This window comes from Schistocerca cancellata, chromosome 1 (assembly GCF_023864275.1).
Source record: "Schistocerca cancellata isolate TAMUIC-IGC-003103 chromosome 1, iqSchCanc2.1, whole genome shotgun sequence".
Lineage (NCBI taxonomy): Eukaryota > Metazoa > Arthropoda > Insecta > Orthoptera > Acrididae > Schistocerca > Schistocerca cancellata.
Genome location: NC_064626.1, coordinates 20,075,774 through 20,096,939, shown reverse-complemented (window position 1 = coordinate 20,096,939; position 21,166 = coordinate 20,075,774). Strand labels below are relative to the sequence as shown.

At 45.4% G+C, this 21,166-nt stretch overlaps 1 protein-coding gene across 2 annotated transcripts in view; it reads left to right on the top strand.

Annotated features, from left to right (window-relative positions):
- LOC126164648 (solute carrier family 35 member G1-like) overlaps window positions 1-21,166 on the top strand; it is a 266,941-nt gene that overhangs the window by 192,364 nt on the left and 53,411 nt on the right. The window lies entirely within an intron of this gene.

Below are 21,166 nucleotides of genomic sequence, written 5' to 3'. Positions count from 1 at the left end.
ATGTTCCAGAATCCTACTACTAATCGACGTTAGCGATATGGATGAGTAATTCAGCGCGTTACTCCTGTTTCCTTTCTTGGATATTGGTGTGACTTGCGCATGCTTCCAGTCTTTAGGTATGGCTCTTTCAAAGGGCAAACGGTTGTATGCGACTGCCAAGTATGGAGCTAAAAGGAACCTGACTGGTATACAATCTGGACCGGAGATCTTGCCTCTTTTAAGTGATTTAGGTTGCTTCGCTGTTCTAGATCTGAATTTTGAAATATTTGCTTGTCTTCTTTTGCGAAGCAATTTCGGAAAACCATGTTTAGTAACTCTGCTTTGGTGGCACTGTCATCAGTGACATAACCATTTTTATGACGCAGTGAAAGTATTGATTACTTCTTGCCCCTGGTGTACTTCACACATGGCCAGAATCTGTTTGGGTTTTCTGGCAGATTTCGAGACCTATTTTCATTGTGGAAACAGTTTAAAGCATCTCGCATAGAAGTTCGCTCTAAATTTCAAGATTCTGTAAAAGTGGATGAGTTGAAATCTTCGAATAAATAAGAGATGGTCTTCTTCTTAGCCGACTATGTCATTAGTTAAAATAACTAAATGTGTCGACATTTCGAGAACTTGTAATTGCTTCAGAAGTCTTCATTGGAATCGTTTATTGAATGCTTAATGTGTTTATTGAATAATTTTTTGCGCTTGCCACCGAATTTCTTAGGTCATTCATTTATTCTTGGTAAGTCTTTGTCCTTAACCCGAATAGCCAAGTTTGTTGCCCTCTACACCTTTTTATTATCTATTATCAGAGCGACAGGTACCTATTTCATTTAACTTTTATTTCTGACCACAGATCGGCACTTTCTTGCTATGCCGTCTACTGTTATTAGTTGAGCGCCTATCGGGACAGACTAATCCGTCAAGGCGTGAGCAGCTGATCGGTTAGCTGTTAGTTATTGTGAGAACACGAAGCTCCTTGAAAAGGCGCTTTACTGGGTCCGGCCTGAGTTATGACTGCCAGCTGAGAAAGATCTGTCGTTTTTCAAATTATTCGCAGTTCATTTGTTGATCATTACAGTCTGAACGCAGTGCTAGTTAGGACAATCTCTAATACTGGCCATAGCTAATGCACTAAACGCTAAGATTCTTAATGTCAAATAGAGAGGAAACGGAAAAGTAATTACTTTAATAATTCCTTTTATTGCGGACATTTTATCAGAGCTAATTATGCATGCATTGAATGTCGCACAGGAGGAATTACAAAGCTAAACTATTCAGCGCACATATTGTACACCAGCGGAAAATGCTCCTATCGAAGCACAAAACACGCGAATATGGTTCTGCTTAAAAGACCCTGACTTTTAATAGTGGGGTACTAGCTGTCGCATTCAGCCTTCCTCACGACCTTTATAACTTTTCCCAAAAATTTTGACGTGCGAATACATTTGCAGTTTTTTATAGCGAGAGAGAAGAAGACATTGACAGTGACAAAGAGACGGAAAAGTAATGAAACTACTGGAGGATAGTAGACAGAGATCACAAAAGTATAAAAGTAAGTCGTCAATGTCCGCACAGAGCTCATGTGCCCAGCATTCACACTTGCTGCACTGAATCCAGTTTTCCTCATAGCTTTCTACACACGCAATACATCTACAACGTCTTGATAAGTTTTATTGATTGGCGACTCCATGTTGTCTTGTGCACTACGACCAGGTAACAGGTATACTTGAAAAAAGAGCATTGGTCGTATATTTTTCTATTGCAAAATCGATTTTCTGTCACTGAGTGACCATCTTCAGTGCTATATTGTATAACAAATTGGGATGCACTGTTGTTACTAGGCTTACGGCAATCACATAGACTGTCTATGTGATTGCCGTAAGCCTAGTAACAACAGTGCATCCCAATTTGTTATACAATATAGCACTGAAGATGGTCACTCAGTGACAGAAAATCGATTTTGCAATAGAAAAATATACGACCAATGCTGTCTCTTTTTTCAAGTCTTGATAAGTGCTTGGTGTAGGTCTGTCATTACGAAAAATTTCAATTTGTTCATATTTATTCTGCTTAATGATCATCGTTTGTTCTTGTTTTGAACATTTCATTTGTCTCTTTTTCTGTTGTGCTTTTTCCTTTTGCTCTTCTGAATCTTTCTTGTCTGTCAGCATGTTTTTTATCAGAGTTGATTTCAATATTTCTCATCTGTCTGTCTTTCTTTCCCGACATGTCAACCTCTTTTCACTGCAGGAGGGCAAAGGCGACACATCTTTTAAAACACTTGCAAAATGAGAATGTTCACTTGAGTGTAGTGCATTGGAGGAAGTGGTGGTCTCTCGAGAAGTGATTGTAGATTCTGCCAGGGAGGCAAGCTGAGGGTTTTTTTCTTAAATGTTGGCATACTATCCTAAAAAAGAGAAAAAGGAAATGGGTTCGGTGACCCATACCATCCGAATGTCGCATGGCCCATACTACCCGATTCAGACAGATATGAAAACATGGTAATAAGCGAAACATTGTTAGAGAAAACGAAATGAAATTGTCACTGTCTTATAGTTTCATAAATATATTATTACCTGTTATGACGCAGAGTGACGTTAAAAAGTATTCGAGGCAACAACATGTAGGAGCACAAACAAACAATAACTACTCACAGACGATACCACACTGCGACTCAAACAAACTCTCTGCACATGGCGGAATGGCGCTGGCGGCAAAGATTACACTGTGTACCGTGCTGCTACCTAGTAGTGAATATCTGAAATACCAGCTGGCCCATACTACCCGCTGGCACATATTACCCGCCGTTCCCCTATACCGCTAAAATTTCGGCAGTTTGTTGCGTTTAGTTATTTAAATATCCGCTGCTGGCAGCGAAAAAAATGGTGGAAAATGCTTTTGTCGGGTTTCCTGAGGAACCGGCCTTGACCTAATTGGTGCCTTCGCAAACTCCTTAAGGTGACTACATCTAATGCAAAAAGAAACAACATTGACCCTGTACTATAGGAAAGTGACACTAAGACGATACTTCTGCTGAATAGTACAAATGATCCCTAGCCCAACGACTGTCCGAAACACTTGCCACTATCTTTCTGTCGACAATAGAGCCAGAGGTACGAGGCCCGGACAAATCCCGTTTTCATGCGCGGCGTTTTGGAAGGTGTTGGTAGCTCACGCTATCACACGAGTATCGAGAGCAATTCCATCGCCAGTGGTAAGGTAACTGTTGTAACATCATTAAGAAGGTTCGTCTCTATAGCTGGTAAAGTATGCAACTGCTGATTCAAATTTCGGGTTCGAGTCCCTGTTATGGTCTTTATCCATCACTTATTTCCATCACCTCTGACAGAGTTCGTTAATGGCACGTGATTCGGAATACACGTTAAACTGTGCGTACCCGCTCCTATAATTGGTTGGCGACATCGGTTGAAAGACTGGAAGATGGCAATAGCATACCACCTGCAGGAGGACCACAACTAGTGGCGGACTGTGGTGTTCGGCCTCCGAGTTGAGGGCAGCTTCATCCATAAGAATGATGAAAGGAAAACAAAGGCGTTCTTAAACTGTGTAATGTGGACATTAAAACTCCAGTAGCGCGGCCCCTCCCACCGGAGGTTCGAGTCCTCCCTCGGGCATGGGTGTGTGTTGTCCTTAGCATAGAGGTGTTAGGTTAAGTGGTGTCTAAGTCTACGGACCGATTACCTAAGTAGTTTTGCCGCTCAGGAATTCACACACATATGAACATTTTGAAAACTCCAGTACGTTCTCTGACCGCCACGTTCTGTGGTGTAGAAACGGTTCGCCTGACTCGTGCTGAGGTCCCTTCTGGGCGCTGCCTGCGAAAGACTGGATTCGAATCTTCGTTTGAAATGTAGTTTCAGCTGTTACAACTGATACAAACGTTTCCGATAATCATTCCTCATCGTTCCAGAGCAGCTCGTCCTTTAACTAGTCTCGTGCAATATCTCCTTTTGCAGCAGTTACATTGCATAATCTTAAAGGAGGTTTCTCCGCTATATTCTGACAGAGTGAATATAGTATTTTTTTCCCATTCTTATAGACCACTGCTGAATAGGTGCCGCAAGGCAACTGCACTGATGATCTACACTCATGCTCATAAATTAAGGATAATTGCAGAATGTGGTGCCACATAACGTGGCGCTACACAAAACTGGCGCTAATAGCAGAGGCACATAGGGAACGCACACGACGCATAGGCACATAGGGAACGCACACGACACAGATCTGAAAGTCCACGGTATTGGTCATAAGTTGAGAAAACCGTCCCGAAACACATGTGCTACAAAACGCCACTGTTTCCTTCGCATGTACTACGACATCAGTATGGGATATGATCATCAAGCGCATGTACACAGGCCGGACAATGGGTCGGCATACTCTGGATCAGGTGCTCGAGCAGCTGCTGGGGTATAGCCTCCCATTCTTACACCAGTGCCTGTCGGAGCTCCTGAAGTGTCGTAGGGGTTTGAAGACGTACAGCGATACGTCGACCGAGAGCATCTCAGATGTGCTCGATGGGGTTTAGCCCTGGAGAACAGGTAGGCCACTCCATTCGCCTGATATATTCTGTTTCGAGGTACTCCACCACGCCGGCCGAAGTGGCCGTGCGGTTAAAGGCGCTGCAGTCTGGAACCGCAAGACCGCTACGGTCGCAGGTTCGAATCCTGCCTCGGGCATGGATGTTTGTGATGTCCTTAGGTTAGTTAGGTTTAACTAGTTCTAAGTTCTAGGGGACTAATGACCTCAGCAGTTGAGTCCCATAGTGCTCAGAGCCATTTGAACAATTTTTTTACTCCACCACGATGACAGCTTGGTGGGGCCGTGCGTTATCATCCATCAGGAGCAAGTTGGGACTCACTGTACCCCTGAAAAGGTGGACGTACTGGTGCAAAATGACGTCCCGATACACCTGACCTGTTACAATTCCTCTGTCAAAGACATGCAGGGGTGTACGTGCACCAATCATAATCCCACCCCACACCATCAAACCACGAACTCCATACAGGTCCCTTTCAAGCACATTAAGATGTTCGTGTCTGGTTCCTGGTTCACACCAGACGAAAACTCGGCAAGAATCACCGTTCAGACTATACCTCGACTCGTCTGTGAACATAACCTGGGACCACCGTTCCAATGACCATGTACTGTGTTCTTGACACCAGGCTTTACGGGCTCTCCTGTGACCAGTGGTCTGTGGAATGCACCTTGCAGGTCTCCAGGCGAACAAACCATGTCGGTTCAGTCGTCTGTAGACAGTGTGTCTCGAGACAACTGTTCCAGTGGCTGCGGTAAGGTCCCGTACAAGGTTACCTGCAGTACTCCGTGGCCGTCTGTGGGCACTGATGGTGAGATATCGGTCATCTTGTGGTGTTGTACACTGTGAACTCCAGTAATGTAGCGCCTCGACACGGTTCCTGTCTTCTGCCGGCATCATTGCCATAATTTTTAGATCACATTTTGTGGCACACGGAGGGCCCGTGCTAGGACCTGCTGTGTTTGACCAGCCTCCAGTCGCCCTAGTATTCTACCCCTCATAACGTCATCAATATGTGTTCTTTGAGCCATTTTCAACACACATTCACCATTAGCACGTGTGAAAACGTCTGCACACTTACTCTCTGCGCCGTACTCTCTTCCCGCGCCCGGGTTTCCGGGTACGATTCCCGGCGGGATCAGGGATTTTCTCTGCCTCGTGATGACTGGGTGTTGTGTGATGTCCATAGGTTAGTTAGGTTTAAGTAGTTCTAAGTTGTAGGAGACTGATGACCATATCTGTTAAGTCCCATAGTGCTCAGAGCCATTTGAACCACCGTACTATGACATGCACCAACACACATCTGCGTGTGTGCACTGCTGCCAGCGCCACCGTGCGACGACCGCAGGTCAAATGCTCCGCATGGTCATACCCCGAGCTGATTAAAACCCGCAAACCGCCAACCATAGCGTTGTTTGACCATGTATCAGAATTATCCTAAATTTATATGAGTGTAGTTTGCATGAATAGAGCTCGAAGATTTGCAGAAAACGCAAATAAAATTGATTTTCGCTTAAGCGCAATGTCGAGAGGAGTATTACCGGCTTTATAGATAATAGAGTACTTTCCAAATTGGTCCCATAATGCGAGGAAAAAGCTAGTTATCAGACGTATTGTAAATGCCTGTGATTACAGGTAATTCGCTACTGACACTTTAAGACGAAAGATGACGCACCACGAAGTAATCGGAAGAAGTGACGTACATGTATAGTTAAATAAATGAATACAATTTCGGAAAAATTGGATGAGTTACTGAAGAGAGACAGATTCCGAAGTTGAACAAGTCAGTAACGTGTTGGTGCACCTCTGGCCATTGTGCAAGCAGTTATTCAGCTTGGCATTGGTTGATAGATGTGTTGGGTGTCCTCCTGAGGGCTATCGTGCGAGATTCCAACTGGGGCATTGGAGGGCCCTGCATCTAATGCTCCAAAGGTTCTCGGTTGGGGAGAGATTCGGCGACCTTCTACGTCTACATCTACATACATACTCCGCAATCCACCATACGGTGCGTGGTGGAGGGTACCTCGTACCACAACTAGCATCTTCTCTCCCTGTTCCACCCCCCTAACAGAACGAGGGAAAAATGACTGCCTATATGCCTCTGTACGAGCCTTACTCTCTCTCATCTCATGTTTGTGGTCTTTCCGCGAAATATAAGTTGGCGGCAGTAAAATTGTACTGCAGTCAGCCTCAAATGCTGGTTCTCTAAATTTCCTCAGTAGCGATTCACGAAAAGAACGCCTCCTTACCTCCAGAGACTCCCACCCTGAAGCATTTCCGTAACACTCGCGTGATGATCAAACCTACCAGTAACACATCTAGCAGCCCGTCTCTGAATAGCTTCTATGTCCTCCCTCAATCCGAACCTGATAGGGATCCCAAACGGTCGAGCAGGACTCAAGAATAGGTCGTATTAGTGTTTTATAAGCGGTCTCCTTTACAGATGAACCACGTCTTCCCAAAATTCTACCAATGATACGAAGACGACTATCCGCCTTCCCCAAAACTGTCATTACATGCTTGTCCCACTTCATATCGCTCTGCAATGCTACGCCCAAATATTTAATCGACGTGACTGTGCAAAGCGCTACACTACTAATGGAGTATTCAAACATTACGGGATTCTTTTTCTATTCATGCTAATTAATTTACATTTATCTATATTTAGAGTTAGCTGCCATTCTTTACACCAATCACAAATCCTGTCCAAGTCATCTTGTATCCTCCTACAGTCACTCAACGACGACACCTTCCCGTACACCACAGCATCATCAGCAAACAGCCGCACATTGCTATCCACCATATCCAAAATATCATTTATGTTGACAGAAAACAACAGCGGACCTACCACACTTCCCTAGGGCACTCCAGATGATACCCTCACTTCCGATGAACACTCACCATCGAGGACAACGTACTGGGTTCTATTACTTAACAAGTCTTCGAGGCACTCACATATTTGGGAACTAATCCCATATGCTCGTACCTTAGTTACGAGTCTGCAGTGGGGCACCGAGTCAAACGCTTTCCGGAAGCCAAGGAATATAGCATCCGTCTGATACCCTTCATCCATGGATCGCAAGATGTCATGTGAAAAAAGGGCGAGTTGCGTTTCGCAGGAGCGATTCTTTCTAAAGCCGTGCTGATGCATGGACAGCAACTTCTCTGTCTCAAGGAAATTCCTTATATTCGAACTGGGAATATGTTCGAGAATCCTGCAACAAACCGATGTTAAGGATATTGGTCTGTAATTTTGAGGATGCGTCCTTCTACCCTTCTTATATATAGGCGTCACCTGCACTTTTTCCCAGTCGCTCGAGACTTTACGTTGGGCAAGAGATTTGCGATAAATGCAAGCTAAGTAAGTAGCCAATGCAGTAAAGTACTCTCTGTAAAACCGAATTGGAATCCCATCAGGACCTGACGATTTATTTATTTTCAACCCACTCAGCTTCCTCACAACCCCAGGGATGTCTATGTCCTCCATACGGGAATCTGTACGAGACTCAAACGGCGGTATGTTTGTACGATCCTCCTGCGTGCAAGATTTCTCAAATACTAAATTTAAAATTTCAGCTTTCGTTTTGCTGTCTTCCGTTGCCAGGCCACACTGATCAGTGAGTGACTGGATGGAAGCCTTCGACCCGCTTACCGATTTTACGGAAGACCAGAATTTCCTTAGGTTTTCAGCAAGATCTTTTGCTAAGGTATGATGGTGGCAGCGGTTGAATGCTTCGCGCATTGCTCTTTTTACAGCAGCATGAATCTCTACTAACTTTTGCCTGTCCTCGTTCTCCCGATCTTTCTTGTACCGCGAGTCCAACTGTCTTTGCTTCCTGAGCATTCTCCGAATTGCGCTGTTAAACCACGGTGGGTCTTTTCCGTCCGTAACCCACTTTTTCGGCACATACTTGTCCAATGCGTGATTTACAATGTGTTTAAAATTTGCCCATAATTCTTCCACGTCCATCGTACCGGAAGTAAATGAAGTCGATTCATTTACTAAGTGGGATGCTAACGACTGCTTATCTGCTCTTTTTAGTAAGGATACTCTTCTAGCCTTCTTGACCGACTTTTTAACTTTTGTAACCATAGTCGTAATGACAACATGATGATGCCTAATCCCTGTCTCTACACTGACGCCGCTGATGAGGTCTGGTCTGTTCGTGGCTACCAGATTGGGTTTGACAAGCATGAAGACAATCGTAGAAACTGTCGCCGTTTGCTGGTGGGCGTTATCTTGCTGAAACGTAAGCCCAGGATGGCTTGCCAGGGCAACAAAACGGGGCATAGAATATCGTCAGCGTACCGCTGTGTTGCACGGGTTGCGCGGATGACAACCAAAGGGGTCCTGCTATGAAAACAAATGGCACCCCAAACCATCACTCCTGGTTGTCAGCCTGGAATCCCGTCTACTGGAGCTGAATTGTCTTCGGTGATGAGGTCTGCTTCGATCGGAGCTCCGATAAACAGCAAAGAGGTGTCTGGAGACTTACTGGACAGCGGTGCCATGTGGCCCGATAACCAGAAGCTATGGTCTGGGGTGGCGTCATTTCATAGCAGGACCCGTTTCCTCGTCATCCGTAGCACTCTTACAGCACAGCGGTGCGTCGACGATACTGTCTGCCCCGTTGAGTGACATTCGGCTTACATTCCAACAAGACAAATACCGTTCCACACACGGCGAAAGTGTCTACTGCTTGCCACAGTGCTTGCCAAATCCTACCTCGGCCAGAAAGGTCGCCAGATCGTTCCCCAGTTGAGAAAGATTGGAACATTTTGAGCAGGGTCCTCCAGCCAGCTCGCAATTTTAGGGATTCTAACGAGCCAGTTGCACAGATTTCGCACGATACCCCTCACGCGGAAATACAACTCTGTTAATCAATGCCAAGCCGAAGAACTGGTTGCATAACGGTCAGGTGTTGACCAATGCTTTATTGACATGCTCAATATGTGAAGTTCATTCTCTGGGATAAATCACCCAAGATTTCTGAAATTGTAATCGCTCGTTTATCTTTACTGTACGTCGCTTCTACCGATTTCCGTCTCTTTCGGATAATTCCTTCGTGGTGCTTCAGTTCTTTTGTCTTAGGGCGCGTCTCTCCTGAGGACCACACAGTCCTGTTTGAGTTCTACGCCACGTTCGCTGAGAGCACTCCTCATAAATCCTTTCTTTGCTTCACAATTCAATTACTGTGTTATTAGGGCCATTCGACTGGTGTCGTGCATTTGTCCCGGGCAGTAAAATAAGTCCCGCAATGTATTATGACACAGTAATCGGTAGAAAATGAAACCCAACGAAATAATAATTACATTAATCTAAATTTATGGAAATGAATGTATTGTCTTAATTGGCTCTTCCTTCATCGACCATCTTTCATTCTGCATCCGTCGCACAGGAGCAACAGGTTTATCTGCCTTGGCTGTATGTCTGTTTTCGGCTAAGTATATTGACAATTTTGTCTCTCTCAACGGCATTCTCATTAGAGGATGTAGGTAGTCAACAGAAAAACGCTTTCTCCCAGGAGCGACTTGCTGTTGGGGGAATCCCAGTCCACCTGAAAGACTTTACAACCGCACTATATTTTTGTTCGTCACAGCAATAGCGAAAGATATAAGTCATGTGCAGAAAAATATTAGATCATAAATCTCATTTACATGCTGTTAAAGTTCCCTTCACTTGCATCCTCGACAGCTTAAGTCTGTAATTTATGATGTTGCGCACCCAGTTCGTTCGACACGCACTGCAGTTTTTTTATGTGTAGTAGTACTGATATTTCGGAGAGCTTTTCAGTGAATTACGATATTAGTTACAGTCGCAATGAAAGTTAATTAACGGACGGCTACAGTAATTAACCGGAACGTTATGACCACCTACCTCGTAGTCGGTAACCTTTGGCACGCGTATCCGCGGCGACGCATAGCGGCATGGAAGCAATGAGCAACGAGGTATTGGTAGGTCGCTGGAGGGATTTGGGACCTCGTCTGCACACACACGTCACCTAATGTCCGCAAGTTCTGGGGACGGGGGCGGCGAGCTCTGACGCCACGTTCAATCACATTCCAGATGTGTTCGATCGAGTTCAGATCTGGCGAGTTAGGTTGGGGGCCGGGGAGGGGGGGGGGGGGGGCGGGCGTGGCAGGACATCAACTGGAACTCACCACTGTCCTCCTTGAAGCACTCTATCACACTCCTGGTCTTGTGACATGGCACAGTGTCTTGTTGAAAAATGCCACTGCAAACATGATCGTCATGAAAGGGTGTACATGGCCTGCGACCAGTGTGCGGTCCTCCTTGGCCTAATAGTGCCTCGCACCAGCTACTCGACCCACGGATGCCCACGTGTATGTTTGCCAGAGAGTAATAAGGCTGCCACCAGCATGTCTCCGACCTGCAGTACCGGTGTCAAGCTGATGTGCCCTGAAAGACGACAGATTCACGTCCTCCCATCGCCATGACGAAGAAGGTACCGGGATTCATACAGAGTGTTTCAAAAATGACCGGTATATTTGAAACGGCAATAAAAACTAAACGAGCAGCGATAGAAATACACCGTTTGTTGCAATATGGTTGGGACAACAGTACATTTTCAGCCAGACAAACTTTCGAAATTACAGTAGTTACAATTTTCAACAACAGATGGCGCTGCAAGTGATGTGAAAGATATAGAAGACGACGCAGTCTGTGGGTGCGCCATTCTGTACGTCGTCTTTCTGCTGTAAGCGTGTGCTGTTCACATCGTGCAAGTGTGCTGTAGACAACATGGTTTATTCCTTAGAACAGAGGATTTTTCTGATGTTGCAATTCCACCGCCTAGAACACAGTGTTGTTGCAACAAGACGAAGTTTTCAACGGAGGTTTAATGTAACCAAAGGACCGAAAAGCGATACAATAAAGGATCTGTTTGACAAATTTCAACGGACTGGGAACGTGCTGGAAAGGTAGGGCGACCGCGTACGGCAACCACAGAGGGCAACGCGCAGCTAGTGTAGCAGGTGATCCGACAGCGGCCTCGGGTTTCCGTTCGCCGTGTTGCAGCTGCGGTCCAAATGACGCCAACGTCCACGTATGGTCTCATGCGCCAGAGTTTACACCTCTATCCGTACAAAATTCAAACGCGGCAACCCCTCAGCGCCACTACCATTGCTGCACGAGAGACATTCGCTAACGATATAGTGCACAGGATTGATGACGGCGATATGCATGTGGGCAGCATTTGGTTTACTGACGAAGCTTATTATTACCTGGACGGCTTCGTCAATAAACAGAACTGGCGCATATGGGGAACCGAAAAGCCCCATGTTGCAGTCCCATCGTCCCTGCATCCTCAAAAAGTACTGGTCTGGGCCGCCATTTCTTCCAAAGGAATCATTGGCCCATTTTTCAGATCCGAAACGATTACTGCATCTCGCTATCTGGACATTCTTCGTGAATTTGTGGCGGTACAAACTGCCTTAGACGACACTGCGAACACCTCGTGGTTTATGCAAGATGGTGCCCGGCCACATCGCACGGCCGACGTCTTTAGTTTCCTGAATGAATATTTCGATGATCGTGTGATTGCTTTGGGCTATCCGAAACATACAGGAGGCGGCGTGGATTGGCCTCCCTATTCACCAGACATGAACCCCTGTGACTTCTTTCTGTGGGGACACTTGAAAGACCAGGTGTACCGCCAGAATCCAGAAACAATTGAACAGCTGAAGCAGTACATCTCATCTGCATGTGAAGCCATTCCGCCAGACACGTTGTCAAAGGTTTCGGGTAATTTCATTCAGAGACTACGCCATATTATTGCTACGCATGGTGGATATGTGGAAAATATCGTACTATAGAGTTTCCCAGACCGCAGCGCCATCTGTTGTTGTAAATTGTAACTACTGTAATTTCGAAAGTTTGTCTGCCTGAAAATGTACTGTTGTCCCAAGCATATTGCAACAAACGGTGTATTTCTATCGCTGCTCGTTTAGTTTATATTGCCGTTTCAAATATACCGGTCATTTTTGAAACACCCTGTAAGAACATACAACGCTCTGCAACTGCGCGCTACATCCAGTGCCGATGATCACGTGCCCATTTCAGTCGTACCTGGTGATGTGGTGTTCACGTTGGCACTTGTACGGGTCGCTTGTTGCGGAGGCCCTTCGTTACGAGTCCCTGGTGCACTGTGTGTTCAGACACACAGTACAGCTGATGAGCCAAAAAGCAAGCTAGTTTCCAGATTGATCAAACGTTAGAAACTAGCTAACTGTTCTGAATAAAGTACTTGTTTAAACTAGGCAGCCTGATGGAAAAGAAGTCGTTCAGATTTATCAGCCTGAGATGCCCGCCCAAAACAAATCACTCAGTGTTGCCGCAATAACAAAACAAACTTTCAGACATGACGAGAGAGGAAAATGTAATAATATGGCATTGGAAATATGGGCCCAGAAACGAAAATGTAATGCCAACCGTACTCTGGAGTCAGTCTACCGTTACGAATACCAAACACTACAGTTGCGAAGATCCATCGGCACATATTTGCGGTGAATTTGTTGGAAGATGTAGCTAATAACTGATGAATAGGCCCGTATCTGTTTCCTGCAACTGGCAAACATACAAACGTCAAAATTCATACGCTTGTGGAACGGCGTATTACGTGTCGATACTTAAGTATGTCTGTCCGTGGTGACTTTTTACTGACATGCTCCGTACAACGGTCACTTTGAATTGCGCACATGATATATTGCCCCTATATATAGGGCACTAAGAACTTACAAGGGATGTAAAGCTGTAAACGTTTCATCGCAGGCGGTCTGCTTTGCTGTCATGCGTTTGACAACAAGTGAGACTACCCGTAATACGAAAGTTCTGTGATCGCTGTTTCTTACCCTTTCTCGGGATGACCAGATCAGTTCAGAAATTTCGCGTACTTCCATTAAATACTCACTTTCTGATCTCTACATGTTGACGCGCAACTGCAAACCTCGACACTTCTACGTTCATGTCCGACGCTTTCCTGCTTATTGTTGGCATCAGGTTTACGTTTGAATTTCCTTCATGTGACCGACTGGAAAACTTTGGATCGTAATCACGTGGTGTCCCCATTACTTTACCAATTTTGGCATATTTCTCCACAAACTCAAGCAACTTCGTCTAATAGATCTGGCAATAAGAAGGCTTGCATACGATCGCTTAATGCTGAAGGCGAAATTTTGGTAGCAAGGTATGAATTATGAGGTAAACAACTCCGATTACTTTGCTGTCGGGAAGCTGGGAGAAATTACTCGACAGTCCTCCTTCACGTCCACAAACACACCCTTGTCTCAAGGTATAGTGGCACTGGAACGTCCAGAATCACATCGAAGCTTCGTTGAATGTTTTATGACGTCTGCTTATCACGACATATAAATGATGAAAAAAGAACTGAAGTATTTAACGCTGTATGCCATAAATGACACCTTTCCCTTTGAAGTAAAAATGGTACACAGAGACTGTGGAATTGGAAAGCAACTGAAGTCCCTCAGCAATGCGTTCGCCTGTGGATCTAGCAGGATGGCTGTTATATTCTGTATCAGACTAACAGTTTGCCCTAGATGTCGGGAGCAACGGAACATCTCATTTGTTTGGAAGAAGTTGCAGGTGGTGACAGTTTTTAAGAAGGGCTACGGAATAAGTGCTTCAAATTACTGACGGTTGCCACCGACGTCAATACAATCTATAACTATCTAATACTTGTGTTCGCCTGCAAAGACCTTTTTAGAGTCCATACTACTCTTCAACACGAATTCGAAGACATCGGTCGTGTGAAACCCAGGTTATTCATTCACAAGATTCGGGTTTATGTAGACAGCAGTTGTTTTATTCCTTGAAGTTCAGAAGTCGTTTAGTATAATTCTACACCGTTACTTACTGAACGAAACCTGAATAATCGCACCAAGTGTATCACTGGGTAGAAGACTTCCCACAGAACAGAACCCAAGCAGTCGTTTCCGGAGTGTGATGATGATGTTTGGTTTGTGGGGCGCTCAACCGCGTGGTTATCAGCGCCCGTACAATTATCCAATCTTTGCTCAGTCCAATTTCGCCACTTTCCTGGATGATGATGAAATGATGAGGACAACACAAACACCCAGTCATCTCGAGGCAGGTGAAAATCCCTGACCCCGCCGGGAATCGAACCCGGGACCCCGTGCTCGGGAAGCGAGAACGCTACCGCGAGACCACGAGCGGCGGACGTTTCCGGAGTGTGGATTGCCAAAGTAGTGCAAAAATAAAGGAAAGAAGGAAGATCAAGGTTTGGATTTCTGACGACGTCAGTGACATTAGGGGTGAAGCACAAGCTTTGATAGGGAAGGGAAGTGGAATAAAATCGGCCTTGCCTTTTTCTGAGGAGCCGTCCCAATAGGACTAGGGAGACCATGAAAAAATCTAAAAGTGTATGGTGGGACGTATGTTTCAACTCCATTTGAACAGAACGACAGTTCCAAAGGCACGAAAAGACTGTTGCTGTTCACCACAGCATACGAATTTAAATGACTGAACGCAAATTGTCACCGGCTCGTTGAGACTGCAGCCCTCGCAGTTGTCTATACAGAGGTCGTCCGATTACATAACTGCTTGTAGATGTACACTGACTTGCTGATGACCAACGGTTGGTGTAAAGATTGGAGCTGATTTTCAACGTCAATTACTGCAATTTTATGCCATTAAATAGGTTTAGAGACCAGTTATTGTACTGTGACGCCACTGGCGAACAATTCATGAATCCACAACAATAACTGAATAGTGGAAATCTCATATTTTCTAAGTGCCAAATCTCACATTTCTCAGGAGTATCACAAAACAATGTATTGCTTTTCGCACGTAACTTATACGCCATCAAAAAATTGAGACGATATTCCTATACAACAGATTTATATGCTGCTCAAAAAAAAAAATAAATAAATAAAAATACAAATTTAAAAAATAAAAAATTTTAAGACGTTCTAGGCGCTATATCAAGGATCTGACTGCTTCTAAGCGCCAATAAGAATGTTTTTATTTCAAATGATATAAATACTGAAGCACTAAGTTTTGTTTGTGATAATGAAAGTAGAACTAGCGGGACTGTAGTACACAAAAACCCTTTTTTCATATCCTTTTAATTCGTTACGCGAGAATGACAAAATTAAATCCAAGAAAAGTATCTTTCGGTATTGACTTCCGTTTCTTGCACAATTCTGTTCTTAGAATCAGATGTTGCAAAGCAGTGTAACATCCCTTTGCTATTGAGGAGAAAATGGCTTTACATTACATTTTCCAGAACACAAGTTGTTTTGTCTCCTCAGTTCTCCTGCACTTTGTACTGTTTTTGAAATCCAAATTATCTCTTTCCATAATAAAGATGTTATACCTATTCAAACGCTTACGTACACTCTATTGACCACACAAACTGTGCATCAACTAAACGGAGAAGAGCTCAACGCATGGCACTTCTTACCCCAGAGGGAAGGACTACTTGACGCAAAGACATGCGCAACCTAGTAGCGAGTGTCTGAAATTTTCTTCCATTATTTGGCACATGGAAGAAGTGTAGGGACATGCAACAGATTACCTATAATACGACAGCACTGAAAATACGTTTCCTGACAAAGATGGCTCTTGGAACTTATTCACATTTCCACTCTTGAATTAAACGCACAGACATGTTCATTCGAAGCGACTTGGAGCGAATTACGAACTTAAACATGGTTGTAAGGGAGGCAAATACCCGACTGAGCATCATTGGAAAAGTACTGACGAAGGGTAATTTATCTAGGTTGGAGGTAGATCACAGAAGCTTCCTCTGACCTACTGTTGAGCAATGTTCGCCGGTATGCAACGCTTGCCGGAGGACATGAACGCAGTAGAGCGGGGCGAAAGACCAACTGCTCACTTTGCAGCTGGGCTTATTTCCACAGCCGATCATAAGTAAATGGGTACCAGTACCCAGTGGGAGACACAAGCGTGTTTAGCTGGTGCCTCACTTGGACGATTTCTGTTGGAAATGCGGCAGTCTGCGGTGCAGTATCAGTTAAAAATAGATTCCTTTGTCCCAAACAGAGCTCGCATAATGGCAGTGTTGATAAAATTAGAGAATTCCGGTTGAAAATGGCTCTGAGCACTATGGGACTTAACATCTGAAGTCATCAGTCGCCTAGAACTTAGAACTACTTAAACCTAACTAACCTAAGGACATCACACACATCCATGCCCGAGGCAGGATTCGAACCTGCGACGGTAGGGGTCGCGCGGTTCCAGACTGAAGCGCCTAGAACAGCTCGGCTACACCGGCCGGCTAGAGAATTTCAGCGCACCGACAGTAATTCTTCCTACGCACCGATAGGTAATGTTGCTAGCGGTGTAGGAATGGGGAGGCTTTGTGTATAGAGATTTGGTTAGGGGTGGAGCGGTAAATCACTGATATTGCTGAACAAGCCGGCAACGAATCGAAGAATATTCACCACTGTGCGTAGGACGCATACAGTGCCTGATCGAAAGTTGCTGGGCAGCTGTTGGAGGGCGCCAACAGGGGCTCTGCCCAGCCTCCCACTTTATGGCGGTTCGAACTCCACTGAGGGCTCTCCCAGCGAGGTGTCTGGATGTCTGTGGAGCAATAGCTGAGCTGCCCATTCTTCCTCAAGAGCCGAAACCAGACAAAGAGGTGATGTTCTTCGGTGGGGTCTAGGGCGAAGTCCACGTCTAACTCATCCCATAGGTATGACATTGGGCTCAGCTCGTTACTCTGGGCAGTCCGCTGCATCTCAGGAATGTTACTGCCCACAAACCTTTGCCTCACAGACGCTTCTTTAAGACGAGGTGTTTATTTCCTTAGACAGCGTTCTCTTAAGCGTAATAAGGGAACCACAGCCTAGTTGCGAAAGATGAGCCCATACTGTAACGTACTGTACTTCATTATTTAATTTTTTATTTTATTTATTCGTCTGGTTTCGTAGTACCAAATTGAGGAACAAATCTTCAAGGTCATGGAACCTTTCAGTACATGAAATTACAACATAAAAGTAATAACAGATAAAATAAAGTATTTATGAATCCAAAAAAGGTCAAGCCATAGGTTTAAGTAAACGCAATCAACAATATAACATAGCAATCAGCTTAATTTTTCAAGGTACTCCTTGACAGAATAGGAGTGTCCGAGGAGAAAACTTTTCAGTTTCAATTTCAAAGCACGTGGATTACTGCTAAGATTTTTGAATTCTTATGGTAGCTTATTGAAAATGGATGCAGCAGTATACTGCACACCTTTCTGCACAAGAGTTAAGGAAGTGCGATCAAAATTCAGATTGGATTTCTCCTTAGTATTAACATGAGAACAAGCTGACACTGTTAACAAGAAACAACAGTGCAGAATATATATTATGAGAGATGAATGTCAGAATACCCAGAGTAGTGAAGAGGGGTCGACAAGAGGTTCGGGAACTTACACCACATTGCCCGAACTGTGCGTTTCTGAGACAAAAATATCCTTTAAGAACGGGTAGAGTTACCCCAAAATGTAATACCATACGACATAAGCGAGTAAAAATGAGTACAGTAGGATAATTTTCGTGTCGAACGATCACTTACTTCGGATATCGTTCGAATAGTAAAAATGGCAGTACTAAGTCTTTGAACAAGAGCCTGAATATGGGCTTTCCACGACATTTTACTATCTAACTGAACACCTAGAAATTTGAACTGTTCAGTTTCACCAAACATACACTCCTGGAAATGGAAAAAAGAACACACCATACTTGCTCCGGACACTGCGAGAGGGCTGTACAAGCAATGATCACACGCACGGCACAGCGGACACACCAGGAACCGCGGTGTTGGCCGTCGAATGGCGCTAGCTGCGCAGCATTTGTGCACCGCCGCCGTCAGTGTCAGCCAGTTTGCCGTGGCATACGGAGCTCCATCGCAGTCTTTAACACTGGTAGCATGCCGCGACAGCGTGGACGTGAACCGTATGTGCAGTTGACGGACTTTGAGCGAGGGCGTATAGTGGGCATGCGGGAGGCCGGGTGGACGTACCGCCGAATTGCTCAACACGTGGGGCGTGAGGTCTCCACAGTACATCGATGTTGTCGCCAGTGGTCGGCGGAAGGTGCACGTGCCCGTCGACCTGGGACCGGACCGCAGCGACGCACGGATGCACGCCAAGACCGTAGGATCCTACGCAGTGCCGTAGGGGACCGCACCGCCACTTCCCAGCAAATTAGGGACACTGTTGCTCCTGGGTTATCGGCGAGGACCATTCGCAACCGTCTCCATGAAGCTGGGCTACGGTCCCGCACACCGTTAGGCCGTCTTCCGCTCACGCCCCAACATCGTGCAGCCCGCCTCCAGTGGTGTCGCGACAGGCGTGAATGGAGGGACGAATGGAGACGTGTCGTCTTCAGCGATGAGAGTCGCTTCTGCCTTGGTGCCAATGATGGTCGTATGCGTGTTTGGCGCCGTGCAGGTGAGCGCCACAATCAGGACTGCATACGACCGAGGCACACAGGGCCAACACCCGGCATCATGGTGTGGGGAGCGATCTCCTACACTGGCCGCACACCACTGGTGATCGTCGAGGGGACACTGAATAGTGCACGGTACATCCAAACCGTCATCGAACCCATCGTTCTACCATTCCTAGACCGGCAAGGGAACTTGCTGTTCCAACAGGACAATGCACGTCCGCATGTATCCCGTGCCACCCAACGTGCTCTAGAAGGTGTAAGTCAACTACCCTGGCCAGCAAGATCTCCGGATCTGTCCCCCATTGAGCATGTTTGGGACTGGATGAAGCGTCGTCTCACGCGGTCTGCACGTCCAGCACGAACGCTGGTCCAACTGAGGCGCCAGGTGGAAATGGCATGGCAAGCCGTTCCACAGGACTACATCCAGCATCTCTACGATCGTCTCCATGGGAGAATAGCAGCCTGCATTGCTGCGAAAGGTGGATATACACTGTACTAGTGCCGACATTGTGCATGCTCTGTTGCCTGTGTCTATGTGCCTGTGGTTCTGTCAGTGTGATCATGTGATGTATCTGACCCCAGGAATGTGTTAATAAAGTTTCCCCTTCCTGGGACAATGAATTCACGGTGTTCTTATTTCAATTTCCAGGAGTGTATGTCCATTCTGTGAAATTAAAACGGCACGTTTTGTTGAACTGTGTGTTAGAAACTTTAAAAACTGTGTCTTACTGTGATTCAGCGTTAGGTTATTTTCTACAAGCCATGAACTTATGTGATGAGCTGCACTATTTGAGACAGAGCCAATGTTGCACACAACATCCTTTACTAGCAAGCTAGTGTCATCAGTAAACAGAAATATTTTAGAATTAGCTGTAATAATAGAGGGAATATGATTTACATAAATCAGGAACACTAGTGGCCCCAGAACCGATGCCCTCGTCCCCCCCCCCCCCCTCTCATTTGACCGTGCCCCACTCAGACCCCACATCACAGCCATTCTCAACATTGTGAATAATGACTTTTTGCTTTTGTTAAAGTAAGAGGTGAACAAGTTGTGAGCTACTCCTCGTATTCTATAATGATTCAACTTCTGGAGCAATATTTTCTGATCAAGACAACCAAACACCTAACATATTGTTAAACCACTTCTAAGGCCGAACTGTACATTTGATAGCAAATTGTGTGATATAAAATGATCAATTATCCTTACATACACAGCCTTTCCAGTGACTTTAGCAAACACCGGTGGCATAGAAATAGGTCTAAAATCGTCTACGTTATCCTTGAAACCTTTTTATAAGGCGGATTTACAACTGAGTACGTTAATCAGTCAGGAAACTGACCAAAGGAAAAATAACAAATATGAGTACATACTGGGCTAAGGTGTGCTGTACAGTACATTAATATTCTGCTAGGCACTCTGTCGTATCCATGAGAGTCCTTAGTCTTCGCCGGCCTCTGTGCCCGAGCGGTTCTAGGCGCTACAGTCTGGAACCGCGCGACCTCTACGGTCGCAGGTTCGAATCCTGCCTCGGGCATGGATGTGTGTGATGTCCTTAGGTTAGTTAGGTTTAAGTAGTTCTAAGTTCTAGGGGACTGATGACCTCAGAAGTTAACTCTCATAGTGCTCAGAGCGATTTGAACGATTTTGAACCTTAGTCTTCAGTGATTTAATTATTGGCTCGAACTCCCCCTTCTCAGTACCACAGAAGAGTATTTCAGACATCAATCTCGGAAAGGCATTTTCCAAGAGAGTAATATGATTCCGTGCAGAAGCTAGGTTTTTATTTATTTCACCAGTAATGGGGTTGGGGGTTGTTTGGGGGAAGAGACCAAACAGCGAGGTCATCAGTCTCATCGGATTAGGGAAGGACGTCGGCCGTGCCCTTTCAAAGGAACCATCCCGGCATTAACCTGGAGCGAGGTAGGGAAATCACGAAAAACATAAATCAGGATGGCCGGACGCGGGATTGAACCGTCGACCTCCCGAATGCGAGTCCAGTGTGCTAACCACTGCGCCACGTCGCTCGGTCTCACCAGCAATCCTCAGGAAGTGGTTGTTAAATACTGTACATATATCTGATTTATCAGTAACAGAAATATTTTTACTACGAACTGATTTTATGTCTTTGACCTTGTGCTGCTGACCAGACA